Consider the following 27166-nt stretch of genomic DNA (forward strand, 5'->3'; position numbering starts at 1 on the left):
TATCTGTAGAAAAAATGAATATTGAATGTTAGGCTCATAAATCTAAGTTGTACTGGATGATTTATAACAAGTGTTGGAAGGCCAGTTCTACCTTACCAACCGTGATTTGAAGTTAAGCACAAAACGTAGCAGTCATATCAACAGTATACACCAAAGTAAAAAACTAACAACCCTGCCCTGCCTAACAACTCCTTTTTGGAAGACGCCATTGCCTTTTTTGCTTTCCTCAAAATAAATAAGTAAATTAAATTGCAGCACATCTGGAAGAATAACTAATTTGAGCTACTTTGGACAAAGGGGAGAGAATCAATTCATATGTCAAATGTCTTCAAAGGACAGTGAAGATCCTAGTCTTAAGTACAGAGTGGGCTGCAGCTTGAGTGTTCTGGGTGATAAGTGTTATAGCTCTCTGTAGTGACAGAGCTCACGACTGAGTGCTGCAGGTGTTAAGTTGCTGGTCTGGTACGGTCTGGGTCTAAAAAGGGACCTAGAGCTGCTAAGAGAATTGATGCCTTTTGCACAGCCTTCAGTTTCTGGATGACTTCAGGGTGGGAATCCCAACAGATCATTGCGTGAAACATGAGTCATGATAGTCAAGGGGAAAGAAAAGTGTCTTACGTCAGTGTTGGTGGAGACACGCGAATAAAGGCAGTGGGAAGCTGGTTGTCCAGAAGAAACTGGGGATCTTATCAGGTTTTGTAAGTTGTGAAACTAGGTGGCAGCCAGCTTTCTATATCTGGAGCAGATGTGAATGTGCTCCCTCCTTGTCTGCTGTTCTCAATCTATGCCACTTTCAGGTAAAAAAAAAAAAAGACGGTTTTCATCCTGACATCACTGGGACTGATGTTATCTCACTCCTAGTAGCCTTGCATGTGCATTTAATGAAAGGAAGCATAAAGCTGAAACTTTGTAAAAGATGCATTTAGAGCACAGAAGTCGATAAGGGTGTCAAGTACGTACAGGTGACCTGCTAATATTTGGATATCTGAGAGTGAACATCTCTCTTTTCTTTGTACCCTCTCAGAAGAGATCATCAACCAAGCAGTTAGCATGGCCTGTCCCATGGCCGTGCTGGCACACAGGTTGACAGAGGTCAAGGTGGTCTGAGCCCCTGCAGTGCAGCGAGCCATTTAGCTGTGTTTTCAGTGAGGGGAAAGACAAGAGAAAATTTAAAGCAAATATCCCGTTGCCACTTGCCTCCTACTAGTCCAGAACCAAGTCACAGGCTTGTTTCCTTATGAAAGCACACGATAGTGTTTCATTCCAGTGACCCTGCCGTCTGCTGCCCAGCAAGCAGACTCAAAGGTAGGCTATTCAGCTTAATCCCCCGAGGCCTAACCACTTTTGGGAAAGTTAAGCACTGCTGAAAGCTTCTGGTGTTGAGCAGGGAGCCTATAGCCATGCAATGAACACCGCTAAGCAGAGGCTGAGGGGTCTGGTTGCAGCCCCCTGTGTATTAAAGCTGCGAAGTCTCCAAGTGCAGTTCCTCTGGATGTAAACAGCATTCCTCTGCTGGGGTGGCAAATGATACCTTCCTCCCTGCAGGGCCTCACCATATCACCAAAACTTGTTTACTCTGTAATTTAGAGTTCATTGTAATCTAAATGGAGATATTTTTTTGCAACGCAAATAGGGCTGTACAGAATGTAATACATTTTATGTATCGCTACTGTTTATTATGGCCATATAACTTATCACTCATCACGCAGACCGGATTGCAAAACACAACGTTTCAAACACACTTTAACTCTCAGATCGTGATCAGTAAAAAGAATATATTATACTTATAATATGCTCTTTCCCTCACAGTATTTTACTGCAGAAACCCCATTTTGCAAGAAAGCATTTCAAGGAATAAAAAAACAATCTTGATTCAAGTGCAGAACTTGTTTCTGGTTGTGTAAAGTGGGCAGACATTGAATTGGTCCCTTTATTTGATTTTCTGAAGCGTCCTATTGTACTGGCTGATGTGCATAGGTGGGGAAGCCTGCTATGAACCCCAAAATTCAGAGTACTAGAAGATAATCTTCCGTAATGACCTAATGCTACCATAAATAATCACAGTTAGGTGTAGCTGGAACAGTCTACTCAACTCTTTAAGGTACAGCAGGTCAGGAACAGCGATGTTCTTGCTGGAAAAAGGAAAAAGGAAAAAGGACTTCTCTCTCTTTGGCCTGTAGGAGGTGATCTAGGTTTACATCTTCTGTAATGTACAGGCTGTTGTAAAGTGATAAGCAGACTCAATAAAAATGAAATTAAAACAGTGCCCGGTGGAGTGGGATGAAGTGGTTAATATTTGTTGCATACCCTGACGCTGGACTTTGATCCTCTGACAACACCCACCGTTCTCCAGGTGACATTGCAGATAAATGATTCCCTTCAGCGAGGAAAACAAGTGATAAAGTGATAAATTATTCAATCACTGTCAGTGGAATATTGGGCCTCTTATGCAGCTCAGAGATTAGAAATCTTTTATCAGCTGATTGCAGTTCTAAGTGTATGCGTTCAGATTGTCTCCAAGAAGCCTGGTTCTAGGAGCGCTCCTGACCTACCCAGCTCCTCCTGTACATTTAAGAGGGCAGTGTGGCTCCAGAGCAGGTAACCCAGGGAAGCTTGGATCCTGCATCCAGGGAGGCTTTGAGGACATGGACACATGATGCCACAGCTGCTCTGGTCTGCTGTTGGCAACAGTCTTGTGCTCGGGGAGGAAAGTGGAACTAAATGGCACCTAGAGGTTTCATCCCATCTGTCCAGCTCCTTCCAGTGCCACAAATTCACCAGTGCTGTGCTGGGTGCTGATGTGCTCTGGTTCTTACGCAGCACTCATCGCTATCATATCTGAGACTGTGTTGCAAGTGCTGCACAGGTGGGGGTGTGCCAGGAGATCCAAGTGCCTCAGGCATCCATTGGAATTCCCTTCCAGCACAAGCACCTGGGTTCTTTCCCACAGTAAAATGAGCAAGAGGATTAGGTTGTGATATCTGTGGGGATTTTGGCCTGAAGTGGAACTGGGGGCATGGCTGAGGAATATGAATGGATTGAGGAAATGCTACCATGCCTAAAGACCCTGGTGATTTTTAGCTGAGTGTTGTCATAAGGTGTTTTTCAGCAATAATATGAGGGGTAAGAATGTTCCCCATAAGAGACAGTGATGCTGGAGGGAGACACTCAGAAATCAATGCAGGTATTTGGCAAACTGGAATATCTGACGGTATTGGAATTAGCAAAGCTCTTTTAGCATTTCCTCTGCCAATATCCACTCTGGTAAATAAGAATTTCATTTTTATTGATGTAATTGCAATCAGCAAAATGTTTTGTAAAAAGAGAAGATCTGTGAATTGTGTGCTTCTGTAAATTTTTCTCTCATATCATAAATTCAGACTGGATGTGACATTTTACTCTGCTTTGATTAGGGTGCTTTCATTTAATTTCAGCAATTTGGTAACACTGAAATAATGTGAAAGTGGTAGCAAGTAGTTTGCGTTTGAATATATTATCTTCTGTCTCACCAGCAACAGAAGTTGCATGTACATAGGTAGATAGTAGCATAAGAGCCACCAGTACTGACTATTCCATAAGTAGTTTTTTACCCTTCCTTCCTTCCTTCCTTCCTTCCTTCCTTCCTCCCTCCCTCCCTCCCTCCCTCCCTCCCTCCCGTCCTTTTCCTTTCTTCCTCCCTCCCTCCCTTTCTCTTTTTCTTTCTCCTTCTCTCTCTCTCTTTAAATAATTAAAAAGCCCTCTGAAATCACAGTCGCCCTGAAGTAGCTGCTGTAAGATGGTAGCAGTAAAGCTGTCATTTCTGGAAACACCACTGAGGAACTTCCGCAGTTTATTTGCTGAGTGATCAGGGAGGCTGTCAAGGCATAACAGATTTGGAAGCAAACCGTCCACTGTTCAGAGCTGCATGGCTCATCATAACAGCAGTGCAGCTAAATCCTCGGTGATGTAAATAGCTGTCAGCTCTCAATTAAATCCGGATGGCTTCGTAACAGTGCTTTGCCTTACCTTTCAGATAAGTGAGCCTATTGTTTTCAGTGCCAGAGCAACTCCTGAATGTGCGTAGTGCTGCCCAGAGCGTGCTGCTTGTACCTGTTCTTTTCAATGCACAGCACAGTGAATATGAACAGGAGAGAAAATGCCTCGTACCTTTTGCTCTGGCTGAGATGTATTGCTGTACAAGGGTCAGAAAAAAACACTGGCTGAAGTGCAAGGAGGAAACAGCCTAGTTCAACACGGTCGGTGACCCAGGGGAGGTGTGTCTGGCAGTGACGATGCTGCGGCCTCAGCTTCAGGTTTACTGCTGGTCTTGGTAGCATCTAGTAGCGTTCTCATGATCTTGGCTGAAAGGAGGCAGATTGCCTCACCTGCTGCTCCATCCATTTCTTTTTCTCTGTGAAGTGCATAGTCATGAACATAAACAAGTATTTGCAGCCATGTACATGTGCACAGGGCAGCCTGGATTAAAACATAAACTGAATAAGCTTTACAGTACTTTCTCCAAGAATCCAATTAAAAAAAAATATGCTTTCCATCACAAACATGCTATCAACCCAGAAATGATACTTTATATTCCCAGGACTGATGATTGATAGTATTTCAATCAAAATTTGATTATAATAATCCTAACCTGTTTAATACAAGCCCTGTAGAGCCTTTTATTTTATTTTACTTTTCTAACTGAATGAAAATACTAACAATGCCATCATCAAAAAAGGAAAAAAAATAAAGCTTCAGGTGATACTGAGGTAGTTTAAACTCATTTCAGCAGAGACTCTTTAAACTAAGGGCAAATGTTTTCTATAAAGCTGCTCTTTCTGAACACTAGCGTTTACGAAAATTACATCCACTAAATCTATGGGTCTTTCTCATGAATGTTTTATCTAATTCCAGCTTTGCTAGCACGTCACAAGATTGTGCTTTTGGTAGGTTTCCAGTTGTCTGGTAGAAATCCAGTTGCTTATTCACGGATGAAATCAGAACAAGATGGAAGATACTGCAATGAGTGGAATTACCTTTTGGCTTTGATGAGTTGGTCTGGAACTGGAGGGAGAAACAAAATTCTATTATAGATAATTTTCCTTCTCCAGCTTTATTTATTTCCTTTCTCTCCACTCCATCCTTACACTTTTCTCTGGGCACTTGGCAAATATGCAAGTGCTGTTAATATTGCTCCTTGGCTGAACATTAAAAGCATATTTTTGAACATGACTGCTAACTCCTCCCTGTCTTGCATCTCACTGATATGCCTGGATCCTCTTGGCTCCATGCCTGGGATTGTACATGTTCTTGGAATATCCCAAGGGAGATCCCGTCAAACAACTTCTGTTCACATGACCTAATGCTTGTTTGAAAGTGCCTGTTCTTTCAGCTTCTTTCTTTTAACATCTGAGTTTTAAAGTGCAGGTATTATATTGGCCTTTGGAGAAGTTTGCTTCAACCCAGGTAACTTGTTTTTGCCTGGGCATGAAAAATTTTACTGCAAACTACGCCATGCTCATGTGAATATGGAGTTATAATGGGTCATTGGACATTTCTGCCTTAAAGACAGAATACAAACAATGAAAATACACCAACCTTTAGCCCACAATCATCATGTGTGGTATCTGTGTAATAAATATAATGCCTTGTGCAGAGTTCAAGGCTCACATATTTAAAGGCTGAGGGATTTTCTTCCCACCATGTTAAAAAGCAAAATGTTGCTGTTATAGCTAAAGATGTTTTGTTTTTAAATTTAAAATATATTGTGAATAATATGAAAAAATATAGAAAAGCTCAAATGCAAGCTAGTCAATATAGGATATTTTTATCTACCATTGCAGTCTACATCACTTCTGTATTAACCATCTCAAGCTAAAATATGCCAGACCATTTGGGCCTTTGTATAATGATGTTGTGATTTATTGCACTCTCAGTTTCCATCCTGAAGCAATTACCAGAAGAGCTGATAATGGTCTGCAATTTGTTTTCCAGAACTGGGAGTAGCTGCCAGCAAGAGCCGCTCGTAGGGAAAGGTAGTGGCTGTTTACCTGGATGGCTCAGCCAGACCGGGGAGGACAGGTCAGTGACGATCCCCCGCGAATACAGAATGAAGCACCAGCCTGTAGAACTGATAACAGCTGTTCCTTCCAAGATGGTGCAATGGGATACAACAGAAAATCTGTCGTGGTATTAAAATTCTGTAAAAAAGATGAGACCTGGCTAAAGTAATTCTTCCTCCCCTCCAGTTCACCCATTAAGATTTGTTTTCTAAGACATGTCCTTGATGTCATGGATCAAGTGACACACCCCCTGGTTTTAAGAGCTCACAGTTCTACCTATTGGTGGAGGTTCCTTATAATGGAACTTACTGTAAGCACCTGTTATGGTTATATGGAGTCTTTATGGTGTTAGAGCTGTTTCCTGTTTTGAACCAGCTTCTTGATGACCTAAGAGTCAACGTTTCAAAGCTCAGCAGGCATTTTTCAGAATTTGAACCTTCCCTCAGCTGTGACAACTATTTATCAGCTGCCAAGAGAAGAGATCCTGTGAATCTCACTGCAGAAGACATATATTTGGGTTTCCTTAACTATCAAAAGCATAGTTCTCTTTAATAGGAAAGAGCTTGCAGGCAAGAGGAAAGTGATTTGACACAAGGTGTCATGGTTTAGATCTTGGTAAACATGCAGAGGAGGCTTTCAGCAGGTCAACTGAGGACATCAGATAGTTCCCAAATATTTGGAAGACTGAGAAAAAGCTTCCAAAAATAAATACGATAAATACTGATTGTATTCTTCTCCCTTCTTCATGCACTCTTCATTAGGCTCAGAGTCTTAAGTTATAGCACGGTAAAATGGGCTTCTACTGTGCCCATTTAAAGGAACAGTTAAATGGCTTGCCTCCATCCAAATGGACCGTATCTGTTCCTGTAAGATGGCTGGAAAGAGATGAAGGATTCCTATTGGCACTCCCATTGGTAGAAGTCAGATCTCACTTTGAACAGAAGGGTATGGATCACAGCCGTTAGCAGAACTAAATCCTGTCCTGTGTCAAGACAGTGTAACAACCGGGGAGGATTGTAGGTGGCAAGCACAGGTAAATAAAGACTCTGCATTATTAATTCTTTCTTCTCTCTGCTTTCTTTCACATATACACTTCTGTTTTCCAGTGTTCTCTCCTGCAGTCTCCAAAGTCAATGGGATTCCCCCTAGGTTTTCAGCAAGAACAGGAGCATCAACAACTGCAGGCACTTTAATACATTTCTACTTTGGCAAGAGGCCATAAATATTTTCCCACCATCCTTCTGCCCAGTAGCAGCAGCTCACCTTTTTGGGAGCTCATTTTGCTCCTAAACACTTTCTGAAAGTCACTTTTCACTGAGTAACCAAAATAACCAGGTTTTAATTGTGGCTAAGAACAAGGTCCAAAGTGTGATTTCTTATATTTCTTCGGTTCATCTAGAGTAAATAGGAGCTTATCTGTGGAGCTGTCTAGGTTTTGTACTTCTGTGATATCTGGAAACTATAGCCCAAGATCTCAGAGGAAACTTTGAACCCACTGTACTAGTTTAAACAGGTTTGTGGCCTTTGGCTTTTTAATCTTTCCCTTGGTTCACTCTTAGATTTGAGTGATTGCCGAGTTGTGTAAAAGCCTGGAAATTGGAAATTAATCTTGAAACTCTTCTTTAGGTTCTTTTCCCATGGAGGAAGTTGCACATTAAACCTTGCCCATCCAGTTGGGCACAGAAGAAAGTCTTCCACTTTTATTTCAACTTGAATTCTCAATGAGAATGGAGGAAATGCAGCATTTTGCAAGGGTAGATACTGAAGCAGCAAAAGACTGTGAAGATGTCTTTGTTTAAATGCCTTTATGCCTAATTCTCATTAATAATATGGCTTTGCGCTCACATCAAACCTTTCCAGTAACGATGTCAAAATGTTTTGCAACTTATGATCCACAGAAAATACATACTTTTATCTTATTGTGGCTTCACAGACTAGGCTGTGCTTGAGGTGGGAAGAAATTATGATTTTTAAATGCCTCAACTGGCCTAACACCAGAATACATTAACCATTTGCCTACTCTATTATTTTAGCCACTATTGAATTTCTACCACCCTTTTTAAGAAACAGAGATTTCAGTAATGATTCCATATGGATTAGTAGTATTTAAGGAAGTTTGTTTCCGAAGAGGTATATATTAGTCTTAATATATTTTCTGTGGAAGAATGTGTTGGACTTAAGAGTAAATTATCAAAAAGACCCACTTTTCATATCAGAAGTTCAGCTCACAAATCACATAATGCTTTTGAAAACTCTACCTTACTTGACTACCCTTCAGTCTTTGCCCATGTTATTCCTCTTGGTTTAGGAATTCCAGTCAGTGCTCAGTTGATATGAAAACCAGACAAATAGAACAAATTAGTAATACAAGTGGTTCTTCTCATGTATGTATGCATATATAAATAATACTTAAGGTTTATGCCTGGTAGCATTTTTTATCTTCAGTTGTGGTACATGGAGAAAGTGTTTAGCATAACCACACCCTGGTTATTTAAATAAATTTCATTTTTGCCTGTTTATGCAAGTGACGAAAATGATGCTTCCATTCATCCACAGATGGATGCAGTATGAAGGGTTCCTTGAGAACTCCAGAGGACTTGAACTTACTCCAGCTTTAAGAATAATAACATCAATTTTTCTATCTGAAAGATTTTAAGATATAGAGAGAGCTGTCACCAGTTCCAACACATTGAGTGTGGGCCTAGGTCAGACCATGGTAATCTCTAGGAACTGGACGTTTGGAAAAGCCTGAAGTGACTTGTAGCTTGGGTGAACGAGCCAAAATGAGAGTTCAGCAAGTATATGTCCTAAAGGTGGTGTCTTTGTCCAGTGCAATTCAGAGTAGATCCAGTACAGTTAGGGATTCCCATTTGGTTTCTTGAGTCTATGCTAATTTACCCCATTTTTGGTCTAACGCTTTGCTCCTGTCAGGCTTGCAAAAAGCAAAATGCATTTGCAAGTCTAATAATGTGGGTGAAACTAGTAATTACTGTACATACTTCTGGAAGATCTATAATATAATTAGCAGCTGCTGTGAGTTGCAAGATGACAATGAGAGAAGATTTATGTGCTTCCTTTTAACTCAAGCACAGTTTACTTCGATAAATACAATTCTGAGATAAGAATAAGTGCAGATTGCATTGGCCAATCCCTGCTGTGACACTGAGATATGCATTACCTCCGTGCTCCAATTATCCAAAATGATGTTGCTTTCCCTTTTTCTCTGCTTTGGTTGCCTCTTTAAGTGCTCTCTACCGCCCTTGCCAAAGGGGTGCAATTATCCCTACAGGTTAAACCTCTTGATTTTGGGTGGAGAAGTTGTGTAAACGTGTTGCCAGTGTGGCGGCTTGGTGAATCAAATTTTCTGCCCTTACATAACTTCTTTCATTAAGAGTCCCACCTGGCTGTCTGCTGTTTGGGTAAGAAAATGACTAAAACCAGTGAGTAAAGAGAGCTCTTTATGTCCTGGTCTGCCTGGCCTCTCGCCATTGCTGTGCTGCCAAAACTCATTGCTGGTCTGCCCCTTGACATCTCTAACATTGCAGCAGAGAGGGTCTCCCCTTTATGTAGGTGGCTGCCTTTAAAGAATCATTTACCATCTGTCTTGACATCATTGAGCAGAAACTGGCCAAAAGGCCAAGTGAACTGACTGTGAACAGGGTCTTCACAAACCTTGAAACTCGAGATGGGAACCTCGCTGGCACTAAGTCCAGCTCTCTTACATTTCTTCAAATATCCCAAGGATTCTCAGTGTTTGAGGGCCAGCTCTACCACAGGTGAGTGCACTTGCTGACACAACTGTGACCAGAAAGGAGCAATGAATGAAGTTCTGCTGCTGCCCTTCAGGATTGCAAAGCAGGTTACAGGGGCATAAACTCTCTGTTGAAGATCTTCCTCCCTTTCCACCCATGTCTTGTATAGTGAAGACAGATAAATTCTACGTATTTAAAGCTGTCTGTGCTCAGAGGTGTCGAGATTTACTTCTTCTACTGCCTCCTCAAAAAAGGTGGAGTGAAGGTCAAGACAGCAGTGCAACTGAATGTATGACTGAAGCTAATGAAAGCCTGTTCTCCTGAAACATCCTTATTAGTGAGCTCACTGTGTGAGGAACACCTCTGTAACCTGCCAGCCGTTGGCTCTGTTGTACTTGGTGTTGTGTAGTTCACCGATTAGAAACAATACTAGATGCACTTATGATAAACTCTTTGTTGGACCTCTAATCTCTGCAAGGCTGGGCTCATTTGAAACGTGAAAGCAGACTACGTGCTATGCAGCACTACACTTCGGTTAGGTAATGACTAAAACACCAAAGAAAAGATCATGACAATAATAATAATAGTGATGATGATGCTGATAAAAATAAAATGATGTAATAGGAAAATCTCTCATGTTACATTTACTTAGTCCAAGCAATTTAGAGGAAAACTCCCAGTTCCCAAAAGTCAGATTGGGAAAGAAATTCCCAGACAGCAAAACTAAAGGCATTGTTGTTATTTGTTTATGGAGCTGCTTTTTTTGGGGAAAAAGGAGACAGTTTAGATTCAAAACTTTGAAGTTGCCTGAGACACAGACAGAGCTAAATAGTGATAATGTACAACTCTGGATTTGACTTCTTGCAGTTGTAAGAGAAGAAAACATTTGCTTGCTGTTTCAGTCATTTATAAAAGCATCCCTGGTTTCTTCATGATTTTTTCCCAAATGTCACAATTTTTATTCCAATTCAGAAATAATTCAACTGTTTTTTACAAAGGGATTAGAACTAATGAAAGTCTTTCTGCTGATTTTGGTAGGATTTGGGAAAAACAAACAAACAAACAACAAAAAAAACCCAACAACCAAAAGATAATAAGCTCTAACCGCTATATTTTCTGGATCAGTCTTGTAGTAGTACCACTGCTCTCCCTAAAAACTGCAGGATGATCTGGGGCCTCATCCAACTCATGCTGACATCTTTCCACTCAAATAGGATCCTCGGTGAAAAAAATTAGAGTTGATTACTCAGTAAATGTAATGCATTGTCTGTTACAGGTCTTTCAGTTACTCTTGCATTTGTTCCAAAGCTTGGTAAAAGATGCTTAGGAGAACTGCACATTATTACAGGCCTATGGTTGAATTCTATCCTTTTTATTTTATAGATTTCTTTTATTAATATAAAAAAAAGAGCAGGAAATTTATGAAAATGCAGGCCATGTCAACTCAGTTCAATCATCATCTGTCTCAGTTCTAACGGGAAGAGCCTGAAGAAGGCCCTATGGCCAACTTGTCAGCTCTAATCTTCCCTTCTATTCTTAGCGGATATTTTATTAACACTTTTTAAGACTGTTTTTTATTTATTTTGCAGTCTACATGCTGAGGCAGCAGCTAGTTTGTTTCTCTTCATCTTTCTCTCTCTTTGTCTCTTCTTGCTTTCTGTTTCATGAGAGAGGAGTTGGCTCTTCTGGCATCAGAGTCCACAAATCATGGTAAAAGGGATTGTTGCAGTTTTCATAAATGTGGTGTTACTTGAAAATTATAGACTGCAACTGCTTATTGCAGTTCTGTGCAATGGCTGTAAATTGGGCCCTGTATCTTTCTGGTGACAGTCATTCCTGCAACAGGCCTTTTAGGAAATTGGAATGGAAATTAAACAAGAGCAAGGGGTAGCTTTCCTTTTATCTTTGACATGCCTTCCTGAAATCCTTATCTATCATATTCAGGCAGAGATGTTACTGAATCGGTGGTGGATTTAGATGTTGCCTGTTTCTGAAACTGCGGACTGCTGATCCTGCGCACCCTTTGAGGCAGATCTGTTGACAGGGTCTAGATCCACATGACATTTTACGTATGATGGACCAGGATGACATGGCACCAATGGAATGCATTATTTCTCCATATTCAGTGTTCATTTATTTATCAATTAACTCTCTCAAGCGAGTTTAAAAGGATTGAGCTGAATATGCTATAGCCATAGGTAGGGAATGGTTTACAGAGAAGATTGAGTGGTCAGTAAAGAAAGGCTACGTGGTGACTTTCTTTCTTTCTTTCATAGGAGACAGAAAAATGTACTGAACTCTCTTTTATCCCTGTTTTTTGTCCTTCTCTATTTGTTGGTTGCCTGGACCACAGATCCAGGCATGCAGAAGTGAACAGGCCTACCTGCTGGTTTTGCAGGATGGACATGGAGGGAGCAGAACAGTGGTTGTCTGCTCACCTTACTCACTGACCTACTTGCCTGCGCCAGAGCATGGGATGGTAGGTAGTGCATAGAAATTCACTGAACTACTAATCCCACCTTCCCATCCACTGTGAGGAAGGGGACTGCAACTGCAACTGCAGTCGAGGCCTTCTTGAGCTGATGCATCTTACTCACCACCCTATGTGCTGGGATGTGCCCAGTCCTAATCCAGCCCTGCAGTCCTGGCCTTCTGTCAAGTTTGGTTTGATGGGAAAGGCTCCTCACCTAACCTTACCTTTCTCTTCACCACAGAATTTGCCTCAAATGAACTCTGTGTTGACACTCACGCAGGCAAAAAGCCTCTGTCTGGAAAGGCCTTTTCTGTTCTACAGAAGAAGAACACGTTAATTCTGGCTATGGCAGTTCCTCTAGGCTCACACCTCTGACACACCCAATATTAAAGAAAGTTTAAACAAGCACTTACCCTTAAGGGTGGGAGGGATGCTCAGATTTATCACCTTACCACACCCCAGATGCAGTCCTGGTTTCCTCCAGGCCCTGTTAGAGCAACCAGGCTCTTTCCTTATGTGTGGTAAATGGCCTCCACATTGTGGTTTGTCTCACTTAGCAGTCTCTTGCTCCACAATATTCCTTACTGCAAGAAAACCGTCAGGTACAACAGCACGTTCTCACACAGGTTGAAGAGAATCAGCCAGTGCTACAAATGTACTAAGTCACGGATGTAACACCCTCATGCATCTCAAACCAAAACAGAAACCTGACCTTGAAACACCTGTAGCTCTCCAGCGTTTCTGATAGAGTTGCCACTGGAACAATACCTAACCAAAAAAAAAAACACAGAATGACAAATCCTTAGACACGCCTGGTGAGAACTGGCACAGAGGTTTAATTTTGCTAAGCGCTCTGCCAGGGCAAAGCCTTTCTCACTCCCTATGCCATGTTTAAAGGGACACGAACAAGTTAAAAGACAGTTTAAAGCATCAGTTTCCTCATCTTTGCTATAAGTGTTGCTTTTGATTATTCTGAATAATAGATCGTAAGAAAGCAAATTTACTTTTGATCTTGAATACCACACGCTTACTTTTCACTAAGCTGAAACAAAGAAGACCTAGAGCTCAATTTCACTTTTTTTCCTGTCCCCTCTTTGTTTTCATGTACAAGCACAGTGCTTCAATGTTCAGGTTGTAGATGATGCCAAGGAAAACTGAAGTCCAAACCAAGAAGCTGCTTTCAGTGGAATTCAGAAAAACAAATGCAGAAAGCTTTCTGTTGCTCATTTTATTTCATTTTTAATAAATCTAAATTTTGGGTCAACTCAACCTGACAGTATTTATCTAAATAAACATGCAATAGTTATGGGAATGAGAACTGAACCTTAAATCAGAGGAGGAGGAGACTTTGATTAGCATTTGGCTAGGAAGAAGGAACGCTTCTAAAGCAATAGGATTTGAAGGCCTTGCCATATTCACACTGAAGTGGGTATACATTTTACCAGTGACTTTAAGGGAAGTAGAATCAGACTCCAAATTGGTGAGTCTGCATTACTTTATAACTCTTATGCAAATCCAGTACTTCTAACTAACTTCAGTTTTTAGCCATAGAGCTAACTGGAGGGGTTATTTGGAGTTGCCTTAAACTTATATCCTGCTAAATGATTTACTGGATATCGAGATACCTATAATCCTGGAATTAGACCTACTGGGATATAAATCCCTGAAGCGCGCAAGCAGTTAAATAAGGACTAAACGGAAAAAGAAAAACCCATCTAATCCTTTCCATGCTAAGGTATATAATAGCACAAAATTGGAAAAATCCATCTTCCACACCAAATAAAGAGTAATTACAAATAAAGTCAAGAACATTATCCAAAAGTATTAGGAGCTAGCGAAGTACTGTGATCAAATAGAGCAACAAACAATTCATGAAAGAAAGGGAAACTTCATAAATATTCATGTAGGTGTTTTAAAGCGTCTGCACTGACACAAAGTAGAGCTTCTTTTGTATGCACTTTATCAAAAATCTTAGGGAGCCCTATTCCTTACCTTTATTGCAAAGTTGTCCTTTTTCTGTGCCAGGAGAGCATATGCAAAGCTCTCATAAGGAGAGTGAAACCCTGGGCTGGCTTTGCTAAGGCCTGTGAAACTGCTGCCTTATTGTGAGTAAACATGGACTGAATTGTCTGATGGAAATTAGCAGTCTGCTTCCAAAACCTGCTTTGGGCAGGGGAAAACTATCTAAGGATTTGAGTGGCCCAAGAATCAAGCCCCGTTAGTATCCTTGTTGCTCTGTGCTGTCCACTCCAGAGGGGCTGATAACACAGTTCGCATTTCAGATGGCCAAACTCGGGAATGAGATCCCCAGTTCTGGTTGCACTGTGCAAGAGGTGAACTGACCGCATGTGCTTTGTAGGGGGAAATACAACTGTGTGCAAGTAATGGAGTCAGAAGAACTTGGAAGGACCTCAGCATGATTCAGTGCTGATGCAAAATACTGCACACTACTGAAGAAAGGAGGAGAGAAAAAAAGTTTAAGCTTATAGAATGGTCTTTTGCACAGCTGTTGCTGAAAGGGAGCAAACGATGTTGGTTTGACAGAGTGTGTGAGGCAGTGTGCAAGGCAGTATCTCTTCGAACAAGGGTTATTATATTCACTGCAGTTATCCTGTGGGAAAAGAAGTAATATGCTTCCATCCTAATTCCTGAAGTGTTCCTGGAAGAGCCAGCTGATGAACGGACTGTGGTACTTCCAGTGCCTTGTCTGGTCATTCTGAAATTGATTTCACAAATATTTCATGTGTGTCAGGTGGGCTGATGAGGAAGAGAAGAAATCTAAGAACAATTGATCCCACTCTTGCTCTGGTATACATCCTTACCACCTTAATATTGCAGAAGTTGGTCTGTCTCCTGCAGTCCTGACGTTAAGTAATTAGAAGCAATTCCCTCAATAAGATGACTTGCATGTGAACAGTGATAAATGCTGCAGGATCTGGCCCTGCACCACTACTAGAAGGATGCGATTTTGTACAAATAGTGGCATTCATGTGCAAGGAGTGAATGGGTTACTTTGATCATTTAACAAAACGAGCAGAGACAGGTAATTAATTGTGGCTAGTAAATATTTGCCCAGTGTTCACAAGTATGAGCGGATCATGGTTATTCTGCCTCTGGGGCTATCTGTGCATAATTTCCTTTGTTTGGCAACATAATGTGCATTCCAGACGCCAGGGAAGAGTCGTATAATCCTTTTATGGTGGAACCTGTGTGTTTACCAATTCCCCCGTACAGTTTGTGTGCAGGTAGCTGCGGCTCGTTTCTGCCCACTTACCTGGTGCTGTGTATCCGTGCGGGAGGAGCAGCGGACACCTGCCCGTTTCAGGAGCCAGTAATGTGCCTTGGCCAAATGCGGTATGCTAAAATCATGGGCTTCCAAGACCGCTCTGAATCTCAAGGCAATTTCATATGTTTTGCCCTTCAACAGACGATTTATATTAGTGAGTTGTGGAGTCAGCGTTTCCCTTCATAAATCTTGTTCTACAATAGACATTATTGAGGTGGAGAAGTTACCGGGTTCACAGACCAGAGTTTCTCACCACGCTACAAGGTGTGTGTCCTACGCTGGCGCCTTAGCATTATTCACCGGAGACTGGCTTTTCTGGGAGCCCAGAGGAAATGTAGCAGAGCCACCACTGACTCCAGCCCTTCTGAAACTTGCTGATAGGTCAAAAGAGCTTCCTTAGATTTTTTTTTTTCTTATATATTTTTTTTTTCTTGGAGATGCACATTTAAGGTGCTCCTCCAACAAATACCAGGGAGAGCAAAGGCAGATAAATGCTAAGCTTCCTTTGCATTCCACAAGAGGTCCAGCCGGTCTTTTTCTTCCAGCAGCAACCCTGGGGCAGAAGGTGATGCATTTTATTTCCTCTCACATATGCAAAACAAAGCCTTAATAAGGCTTGACATAGCTGTTCTTCTCCGTGTATATTTTAGGGAGTTTTCTCTGAAAGTCTCACTGGATGCAGGCCTTAGACTTTCTAAGCTCTTTGGCTGGAATTCTATTCAGAATTTTATCACAGAACTTTGCATTTGGATGGATTTCACCCATAGTTTCTATTTCACCTATATTACAGATTTTTAAGGCCAGCAGGAACCATTATAATCATCTTGGCTGATTCCCTTAAGCCAGAGGATTTCACTTACTGATTCCAGCATTGAGCTTGTGGTAGATCTATAGCACCTAGTTTAGAAATACATTCGACTTTGATGTAAAAACTTAAGTGACAGGGAGTTTGTCCTAGGTAGTTTACTGCCCATCCTGGCTTGCTTTTTTGGATCAATCATCTGGCTTACAGAATTTCGGCTCTACAAGAAGAAGAAGCAAAATATAATGGTGTCTTCCTCTGTAATTCCCATCTTACCTCAAGCAGGACTAAGCACTGCAAATATTGAAATTTATTTTTTACAAATCAGTGCACACATATTTTCAGAATTTCAAAGAAATTGTACATTAAAACACTACACCCTGAGAGGAGGTTTTTTTTCTTTAAAGTATTTGCAGTGAAGTTCCTATATGTTATACAGAGTTGTAATTTTTCTGGCAGTTAAAGTGTTTCTTTATATTCTTGGAGGCCTCATTCTGGGAAACTGTGAAGTTAAAAAATATTAATGCTGTTTAGCAATCCAACACAGAACTAGAAGTTGACAATTTGCTTTCAAAGATGAAGATGTGTATTGTGTGTGCTGAAAAAGCATCTTGATCTACACTGGTCGTGCTGCAATCAAACTCTGCCTAATTAGATCTGTACAATTCACGGTGAACACAGTCAGCTTTGTTATCTGGTCAAACCTCTGCGAGCTTGCCCTTTTGAAAGTTTGTTGAGTCCATTGCCCTCATTTCTTTGTTGAGAAACAGTGACACAGAATTCAGATTTCATGCCTCACCACGGACTTGTTTGCTCGGTACATGCACACATGGCATAGGATGCAGAGCATATTTACTACAGCTGACGGGTAAAGGAGAGAAAAATCATCTTCATGTGCAAATAAGAAATCAGAGGGAAAAATGAACAAACAAACCTTCTCCTTTGCGTTTTATTTCAGGATTGAAATATGTCTTGGATTATGTAGGAACAAGACTTCATTGCCTCTGAAAATGTTCACTGCTGGCAATAGATAGCCTTAACCTCAAGTTCCGCAGCACAAGTCCCGTTGACACGAACAGGACTGTGATTCTACCCCGTGTCTGTTGGTCCGTGAGACACACAGAGCAGCTCTTCTGCAGATGTGATTATATCTGACCCAGTCAAATGACGATAAGTGAGATCTCTCTCAAGGCTCCAATTATTTCCATCTGCTAAAGGAAGGATGCACTTGAAGCAGGTGTCTACTGGCCTTTTCAACTCTAGGTGGCCAACCTCCAACTGGCTCAATGGTGGGACTATTCACACAGGAAGGGGAAACATCCCTGCATGCGCACTTCCTTTTACAACTAATGCTCATGCCATGAAGAAGCTGTCTGAGATATTTCAACAGGTTTCAGATTCAACTCTTCATCTAGAGAAACAGTTTGACACAGAGATTTGCTGCCCATTTCATCTTAAATAGCCTGGCTATCATTTGAACTAAATTCTCAAATCAGTAGTCCTGGAGCAATGTCTTTTTATTTGTTTCTTTTAACCTAAAAAAAACAAACCAAAACAACAACAACAACAACAACAAAAAACACCATCATGCTATAGCTTTACATTTAAGTTTTTGCCCTTTCATTTATTTATTTTTCCTAACAGGGATGAGCCTTAAGCACAGGTGGCTGCTGTGGCTCTTTATTTCTGCTGATAGCTATTGACCTGCCAACTAGCTATTCTCTTGGTAATAGTAAACAGATTCTTAATGGTTAAACTTCCTTCCATTTGAATTCTGTAGTCCAAAAATAATCTAGTATTTTATTAGCCAGGGAACGTATTATTAAACACATACATCATTCTTACCAGTCTGTACCTCTGTAAACCTAAGTAGTTTTGAGTCAATATTTTAGGTTTTGTTGCGTGTGGTTTGGTTTTGTTTTGTTTTCTCAAAAAAAAAAAAAAAGGACAGGACCCCAAACAGTGGAAATTAGAAAGTGAACTGAGTGATTAGTAAGTAAGTAGAAGGCCTGGGAGCGAGAAGCTATGCACAATTTTGACAGTGTGTTTGAAACTACATGAGAAAGAGTATCTGACAAGTAGCAGACTCCTTGCTGGCTATGATAGACTCAGAAGTCAATAGTTGATTTCAAGGAGTTTATTTCTCTGGATTATCTTGGTTTATACGAGTTATGACGCCTATATTTTTTATTTATTTTTTGCTATCTACATTACTTGTTTAAATTGTACAAATCCATCATACTTTCTCAGCTATTATAAGAAAGGCAAGATCTTCTTGGCATCAAATAGATGACCCCTTGAGTTAACTAATTATGAGAGTATTGGAGCTTTCATGCGTGAATGTGATCTGGGCAAGACCCATCCTAGTGTAGCCAAACCATATGGAATTTATATCTCAGTCGGTATATGGGAAAACGACATTATTTACTCCAGGACATGGTAATGCTCTTATTGACTTTGTGAGTCTTTGTGAATGAGTGCTAACGCTCGTGGAGTTGACAGACTGATATCACAGGCTAGGCCAATGTACGATCCAGCAGGCTCTGGTCAACCTCTTGCACAGGCTGCTCTGCCAAAGGACTTCAGCCTTCACCTACAACACCCTTGTTTTTCCATTACTAAGACTTTCCTAAACACAGAGAGCCAAAGAGTCATATTAACACATGCATGCATGCCAGAAAGCACACTATGTCTCTGTAACCAGGAAGCACACTCATTATATAACAATGGACAGGGCTATTCACCTTTGTTTTTCATCTGGGTTAATCTTTGCCACCTTACTTAATATCATTTAGGTGACCTAATACATTATTTAAGTGAACTGTAGCTGGCCAGAGTATCCAAATTTCCTTTTCCCATAATAATGAGAAAAGACAGCTTTACTTTTCCTCTTGTTGCCCTGTCCTATTGTGCTCTTTTAGGAATGTCTGTGAGTACAATATGGGTGGCTCCCCTCAGCTGGACATCCCGCTGCATGGCTTAAAATTGCAAAGTTACCAGTTGTAAGAGTTGTAAGGACTTGTACTATCAACATGGCTGCTGCTTCTCTTCAGCAAAACTTTAATTCCCTTTGGTTTTCAAAATGTGTCCCTGCTCTGCCTTAGGGGACATAAATTTTTCTACCTTTTGAAATTTTAACTAAAAAAGAAATCAAAAGGGGATTTTCTGGGTTGTTCAGTTCTTGAAACAACCTGTGGTCACAGATGGCTAGTCTCTTGTTTCTCCATGGAGTGGAAGGCTCAAGAGGAGACCATGAATTAAATGGCATAAAGATCAAATGGCCAAATCTAAAAGTAGGGTCTGGCCAAAATGTTTTCTTTTCCTTTAGTAACTTTTAATGACAAAAGTCTCCTTATTCCAAATTCTTTCCTTTCTTTTTTTTTTCCTTTTTTTTTTTTTCTTTCCTTTTTTTTTTCCCATAAAAGCGGTATTATTTAGATTTTTTTTTGTTCTTTTTCAAGAGATATTTTTCAAAATCTGACTTTTTTAGTCATTTGCAGTTTTTACCCCGCTTCCCAAACCCATATAGAATTTAAAAAGTGTATTTTTCTGATTTTTTAATGTAAAACCAAACTTTACAGGCCACATGATCCCTTCTTGTGAATAATGAAAACCAAATACAGTGGAAAGAACTAGGGAAGAGAAAACATGGGCATAATTGGTTTGGCGATGGGACAGCAGGGTCAGAGAAGGGACTGCTCCAGAAACAGAAGCCCTTGCAAGGTGTCCCCATGGCGGGGCTGCTCCTCCTGAAGCCATCCATCCGACAGCTCTGTTTTTCACTGCTTCTCTTGCAGAGCTGTGTCGGAAGGGTCCCTCACAGTTGACCTGAGAAAGGTAAATGTGGCCTTGAGTGGCATTGCTTCCTCCTAAAACTGCACGGAGTTGGCGAGCTCTGTGGGGCATCCAGCGCTGCTCGTTAGCCTGGACTCACATCTCAGCAGCAGCCTGCCCAGACCTCTGCTCCTCGGGCCTCTGCTGTGCCCCAAACACCACAGGCACAAAGAATTTTGGCTAAGTCTGTACTGAAGTTTGATTTAATAAATCCCTTTAATAAGTGCAACAAAGGAACAGAAAAGATCCCTTTGGTGGCTGAGCCAGCTTAAATGAGCAGAATGCTTCACAATTAACAATCCAACAGTGCGCTTCACATGCTTGGCTTTATAAAGAGCAAAGTGAAAAATACTTGCAAAGCATTCAGATAAATCTTTGTTTTAGAGGGGTATGGAAGCACTGTTATAGCCACTGACCACCACCAGTGATCATAAGGCCATACAGCTCCAGGTCACTCTCACAAAATGGTTGCCAATATCTTCTCAGCAAACTCCCTATTGATTGCATAAATACAGTACAGTACCCATGAGGTAGTGTTGACCTGTCACATAGTAAAGATGTGGCAAGCCCCATAATTCATTACCAGTTGGAAATAGAACATCATTGGAGAGATAAGGATAACAATGACTTTCCATCCAATGATAAATTACTAGCAGCTGCATTATTTTCCCTCACTTATATATGGCTCTCTTTATTGAATTTAGCTTGAGATAAATAAATGATCTGCCAGGAGCCTGGTTAATATTACTTCTCTGGGACCCATTTCAGGCCCAACTAGGCTTTTGCTGATAATATCTTTAAGCTTTTCAGTAGGGAGAGACATAACATTTGTTTCTGACAAGAACCCTATGTCGCCTTATCTGTTTCATTTGAGAGGCCGTCGACCTCAGCTTCTTTAGTTAAAATGAGAGCTTTACTGTAGAGGCTAAGTTCTTGAACTTGACTCTCTTCTTACAATGAGATTATATGTCCTGGTTGTAAATTTGAAGCCACACATGATATACAGTTATTCTTAGCATTTCCTGTTGATCACAGGGTGGTATTGATTGCCCTGCTTTTGAATCCTTCTTCTATTGGTTTGTGAAGAAATTCCATCTTTTTTATATTATTATTTTTCACCCTGTGATAATCTGCGAGCTTGTCAATGCACATTTACATTTAACTTCATGCATTTGTTCCATTTGAAAATGACAGTATTTTTTCACAGTTTCTCCCTCCTCCTCCCTTCTTAGGAAGAAGGCAGCTTAACAAACCCATATCCACTTGGCTAAAAAATGAAAAGAGCAGTCTAAGAGCAAAAGATTAACTCTTTCTGTGAGTCAGCATGCCAAGGAAGGCACTTGAATGCCTGAAATTCTTTTTATTACCATTAATAATTTATCTGCTGCTTCAGAGAGTCTGCCCTGTGCAGATACTGTTGGGTGAGACAAGGCAGGGACAGGATGGAGTGGAGGCAGCAGATGTATTCAGCCTGTGCTGCAGTCCTGCACTAACTGCTTGGATACCTTGAACGGGGTATTTTTGTTATTTCTGGGAAGCCCTATCATCAGGTTATAGATTACAATCAGACAGTTGCCATTTTTCATACAGTGTGAATTAGAGAAAATTAAACTCAACCACTTCTTATAAAGCCTGTCATAAATAAACTGGCTGGTGGTGTTAAATATAAGTCCAGCCGCAGTTTGATTCACATTACAGAGAACAAAGAACACGTTCTGTTTTAACACTCCATCATCGTTATTGTTATTTATACTATAGTAATGCCTAAAGGCTCCAGCTGAGTTTGGAGCCCCCATCTGCTAAATGCATAATCAGACTTGCCTCGGAGAGTTTACAGTAGGAACAGGCAAGTCAGAAGGAGCAAGAGAAAACCCTATTAGACCTTCCTGTCCCTTTTGCTTTACAGTTGGAAACTGAGGCAAAAAGAAGGAAAGAGACTTGCTGAAGGCAAAATCTTTGGCTAATTTAGCAACTGCCAAGCAATCGTGTGAGTTTCTGCCAAGTGTCTTGATGTAAGATCATTTTCTACAGCTTTTTGGGGGGTCACCTGTCTCCTTTATGCTTTCCCACTGGGCAAAAGTTAGAAGATAAAATGGGAATGTGACAATAAATCTCTTTTATCTGATGTTGGAAGAATTCGTGGTTAGGAAAAGAGGCACACCCTAAATAGCATCTTGCATAGATTTCTGTAAGAGAAGATATAATCTGTGTGCATATTAATTTTAATTTGAAAAATGTCATCTTGAAGTAAATAAGGAAAGTTTGTCTTTTTATATAATAGGAATAGTTTTGGCATGTACCGGTCATTTCCCATGTCGAATCAGAAGATAAAAAATATGGCACAGTGCTCCTAAAAGACATAAAGGTTAATTTTTATTAAATCAGAAAAATAGGATAGTCATGTGACACACACTCAGTGTCAGCCCTGACCATTTCCTGCTTATCCTGAGGGACCAACAGGATCTTCTCACCACTAATTATTAGCTAAACTCTTCAGAAATTAATTTCACATACAATCACAAACACAACCAGCAGGAAAAAAAAAGGGGGGAATGGCGGATATCAAATAAATTCCTTGCTGCCAATGAATGATAATGCATTTTGCATTTCTGCTGTGCTGCCATTCTAATGTTTCCCTGAGTACCCTGAAAGTATCGGGATGATATTCACACACGCACACAAAGCCCAATTAAAGAGGCTTCATGCAGAGCTTTCCATAGAAGACTGAATTAACTCCCGTGCCTTTGTGTATACGCGATGTGTGAGCAGGGAGGGGAGGGGAGGAGGGCTGCAGCAGCCTTGTGTTAATCCCCAGAGCGACCCGGAACAATGTTTTCGGGGGTTTCTCACCACAGATTCCAGCAGCTTTGTTACCAGATTACTTCAATCTCCACATTTTCAATGTGATGTCCTGTTTGGGCCTGGAGGGGTGTGGGTTGCTTCTAGGAGAGGCAAAGCCATGGGCCAGCCCTCCCCTCTGGCACAGCAGTGTCACCGCAGCAGGAAAAGCGGATGTGGATCACTGAAGATTTGCTCTCTGGTGGCTCTTCTTGCTGAGATCCTTCTGCAGTGGTGGTTTGGTGAGCCTGGAAACCAAACTGCTTCAGTGACTTGACCAACAGCTAGAGGGGGCTCAACTGGCAACAACCCCCTTTTGGACTTACAGAACATCCTTCCTGGCTAGGCAGTGACTGCTGGTTATTTCCCCGCAGTACTGGCAGTGACTATTACCAGCCGTGTGGCACACGTCTGCACCTCTGTCCTTTGTTCGCTCTTCCAAGGAGGACTCATGATCCGTTTTCTCCTTCCCACAGAAGTGATTGTGCTACACAAGCCACATCTCTTACACAAAGTGGTTTCTTCATCTACTTTGAGGCTACCAGAGAATATAATCTTTAGCGTGCTGTTGAGAGCTTTTACAGCATTGCTGTCAGTACATCTTTGACAAGAATCTTTTGCAAACTTTGCCAGAGGAAGTGTACCTTCTGTATCTACCTGTAAATCTTGTCTGGTTCACCTGAACCACAGACTTCTTGGTATTGATACTTAGCCTCAGCTCTGTCCACCTAGATACTGAATGCTGCAGCAACTTCCCTGCTAGCCAGATATAATCTTTGCAGGCAATTAGACCCAGGCTTACGCTTTGGTGATAATTTTTAGCCCTTCTGCTGGAATCACCCCCTGTACAGCTGATTTGGAGCAGCAGATCACAGCAGTGCTCCGGAGTTCACTTCAGCGTAAGGCGTGCAGAGCGAACCTGCCTTCTTCCTGGTGATTCGGGAAGAGCGGTGCGGTGTTAGTCATCTGCGGTATTCGTCACAGAGGCCTGGGCTCCAGCCAACTGCTCAATTCACGTTATTGGCTCAGCAAGAAAAATGCCACCGATGTTGACCTTGTCCTAAATATGCAGCCCCAATCCCTATGCCACCAGCTGTCCAGAGCAGCCTTTTAAAGACTGATTGTATCTGCATTCTGGTTGCTAAAATTTTTTGGGTTTCTGTTATTTCAACTCTGTGGTCACGGCAAAGCAGATCCCTCAATAGCTTAGCTTTCTCATTAGCCAAAGGCACCACTCTAAGCTATGCTGGTACTGACAAGGCTGGAGAACAGGGCTCTCTTTAAGTGAAAAAGCACTGCCTTTTCCCCCTCGCATTCATACAAGTTAAACACGACTTCTCGTTTCTGTCATTCATCCTATTAAGTAAAGCCCAGATTGCCAAGTGCAACCTCATTTGCCAATTTCCAGGGATGGCAAGCGTATATATCTGAATCATAAACCCTGAAGGAAGGGCCTTATCTGATGTGGTACACCAGCCTTAATGGGGCTGGTAGATGCAGCTGCATCACCTTGGGTAAGAACTTTATCAGAGCCTCTTATAAATAGCATGCCTGACGTTACATGCATTATGCCGAAGGACACAGGTGTTTATATTTACAGACCTAGTACTTACCTGCTTTAAGTGATTCTTTGGTGGTAAGATCTAACTGAGTAATTTTCTAAACTGGTTTAATTCAGTTTGAAATTCCAGCTCTGCAGCAAGATTTTGGAGCAAATGCAGTTTGACTAGCTATCGTCGTCTCTGCCTTACTTGTAGGATGGGGATGCATAATGTGGGGATGATGTAAGAGCAGGAATGTGAGTGAAGGAAGGCTTTCTTCACTTGTAGCCATTACTGCTGAACATGTTGTTCTGATGTTTTAGCCACAAAGGCCTACGTGTCCTTATAAATGTAAAATTTCCTTCTTTTTCCTTGAGCAGATGGAAGACTTAGATGGAAAGGAATAAAAACATAATTTGCCAGAGCCCTCAATTAATCATAATCAAGTTTGTGCATGTTATACTCTACAAGGGTAACAACAATGAAACAGAGGGAGAAAAGGATGCTTTCCTCAGGCAATTCTGAAGACATAAAAGCAATAAAAGAGCATACTTCAAAATAATGTGGAGATATATGACTGCACTAAATAAAAATGCTTCTTTAACGTACTGTAAAAGTAAAGATGTTTAGTTAGATTTATCATTCTTGTTATAGACGCAAATTCATCCCCTGGACTATGCCATTGTCTCTGAAAGCATCCAAGGGATGGTTAAGGCCCACTATTTTCTGTAATTACTCTACCATTGTTTCATTTGTTAACCGTCTAACTAGACTGTTCATTCTCTTTACTCCGAGGTAATGTATGGGACACTTTGATCCTGCATATACAGACTTTTTACTTTAATACTACATTTAACCCATTTTTTATTTGGTTTGCTTTGGTTTGCTTTTAGTTTGCATGAATTGCATTCAAACCTGTGAAACTACATTTTTTAAACTAGTTTTGCTAATAGCAACACATGTTAATTGAAAGCAACCCCACTCCCCAAATCCTCACTAGATTGATTTTGAAACATTACAAACCAGTGACATTCATTTCTGCAGCCTCATTCAACCATTGCAATGAGCAAATGAAACAATTGTTTTATTTGTAAGAGGAGATTATCCCTTCAAGGCAGATAGAAGGATAGTGCCTACAGAACCCCATTTGCAGGCACAAAGAGCGCTTAGTCAATTTTTGGCAGTGATACTGAAGCTATTAGTTTTGGATATGAGTTCACTGATGTTCAGTGCTGTAGATTTCCAGTTAGTTCATGAAGAGCCTTTAAAATTACACACAGAGCTTCATTAATTGCCTCAGAAAAGCAGCAACAAATACCAGGCCCTCAAAGTGTCTGTGCACAGAATGGCCATTGATCTCAATGAATATTCCTCACTGGAGGACTGATCCTACCTCCTGGGAAGGCAAGCACAGTTTTTCCATTGGTTGCAGCAGGCATTGGCTCAAAGTACAAGAGCTTTTGCAAGATCAGGTCCCACTAGCTGCTCTCGGCCTATCTATCTATTTAATTATGTATTTGTTTTATATGCACGTATACACACATACATATACATGATCTTAACTCGGTTTGTTAAAAATTTAACTCAAATTGGAGACCAATACAGGATACCAAAGATGGGGCCTTAAAAAGGAATGAAATCTAAACTTAGCTTTGAGGTCTTGAAGGGTTTTTTGCTCTTTTCCCAATTGAAAGAGGAGTGTTTGAACATTTCTTCTACACCTCACTATCTGTAAAAGAGAATTTCCTATGCCTTCCTTGCAAACTGCACAACCCCATGTGATCCCTGATCACAACAAATTGATTTATTTAAATAAAAATAATGGTCTTCTTTCCTTTTGCCAGACCCAGCGGCAAAATCCCATGTAACCCTGATCAGCAAATTGATATACTTATCTTCTTTTGCCCTCCTTTCTCGAACCCAAACAATATCACCCTGATCCCCAAGTAATAAGAAAATGATTTATGCAAACAAAAATAATTATCTTTCTTTGCTCTCCACCCTCTAACTGTATAATCTCAGCAGTTCCTTGTTTAACAAATTGATTTATTTAGATTAAACAAATGGTGATCTCCTTTTGACCTCTCTGGAGCACCCCAGTGGCAGGCTCCTCTCACTGTCACCACCTTCCCCATCCAGTTAGAGGGACATATTTTAAAATATAGTAGCATTCCTAACTAACCTTGATACTTGGTGATGGCTTTAATCAAAGTTCACAGGAGCTCTGTTACCGTGCCATGAATTTAGGACACATTTTCTCTGAAAAATAATAAATGTAAATGGAATGTACCTTCCTCCATATTGTTTATGGCTGGGAAATCAGTTCCTTAAGAGGAACTCTGCAGAGGGTGACTCTGTGCAGCTTGTCTACACAGTCTCCCCCGTTTAGCAACCCCTAAGTGCCTTTCCAGATAGAGCTTGAAAGCACTGGCAAACCCAGAGCACAAATAAGTGCTCCGCTCCCTCACCTAAAACTCTGACAGAGCCATCTAGTGCCAGCCTGCTTGGTGACAAACACCAGCAACAGCAGACGGATGAGATCATAAACTCAAAGGACTTCATCCATTAGGTTTTAAGGGTCTGTCAAACCACAGTTCGTATT

The sequence above is a fragment of the Cygnus atratus genome, chromosome 12, assembly GCF_013377495.2.
Source record: "Cygnus atratus isolate AKBS03 ecotype Queensland, Australia chromosome 12, CAtr_DNAZoo_HiC_assembly, whole genome shotgun sequence".
NCBI classification, from domain to species: Eukaryota; Metazoa; Chordata; class Aves; order Anseriformes; family Anatidae; genus Cygnus; species Cygnus atratus.